At 38.4% G+C, this 419-nt stretch overlaps 1 long non-coding RNA gene across 1 annotated transcript in view; it reads right to left on the reverse strand.

Annotated features, from left to right (window-relative positions):
• Window positions 1-4: 4 nt before the first annotated feature.
• LOC116702102 (uncharacterized) overlaps window positions 5-419 on the reverse strand; it is a 24,224-nt gene continuing 23,809 nt past the window's right edge. Inside the window, exon 3 of the long non-coding RNA XR_004335053.1 lies at window positions 5-112. This is a non-coding gene — a long non-coding RNA (uncharacterized LOC116702102). The remainder of the gene's footprint in view (window positions 113-419) is intronic.

Here is a 419-nt window from a genome sequence, read left to right on the forward strand (position 1 = left end):
TTTGGGCTGATTTTGTGTGGAAAAGCAGCAATACAGTACATATGAACACACAGAAAGATAGAAAAATTCCTGCACGAGGGAGAGGAAGACGAGTACCAGGACAATTCTGTCACTCCCAGATGTGAGTCGAGTGCAGATGTGAGTTGCGCATGATCAGATTTAAACGGTTTACAGAATAACGTGTCATACTGAGATTTGTCAAATCCATTAAATATTTAACTTTTCTAACTACAAACAATAACAGAAGTTAAAAATCCTAAAAAAACAAAACATTTTAGCTAGCTAAGGTTTTTTGATTGCTCGAAACACCATTCTGCTGACAGCCTTTGTTGTGTTTGATGCTAACTTGTAGCCAGCAGTGGACCAACTTGGTTAAGTAGGTCCATTTTCTCTCGTCTCTCGTTAGCATCTTGTATGCT

This window comes from Etheostoma spectabile, chromosome 2 (assembly GCF_008692095.1).
Source record: "Etheostoma spectabile isolate EspeVRDwgs_2016 chromosome 2, UIUC_Espe_1.0, whole genome shotgun sequence".
Lineage (NCBI taxonomy): Eukaryota > Metazoa > Chordata > Actinopteri > Perciformes > Percidae > Etheostoma > Etheostoma spectabile.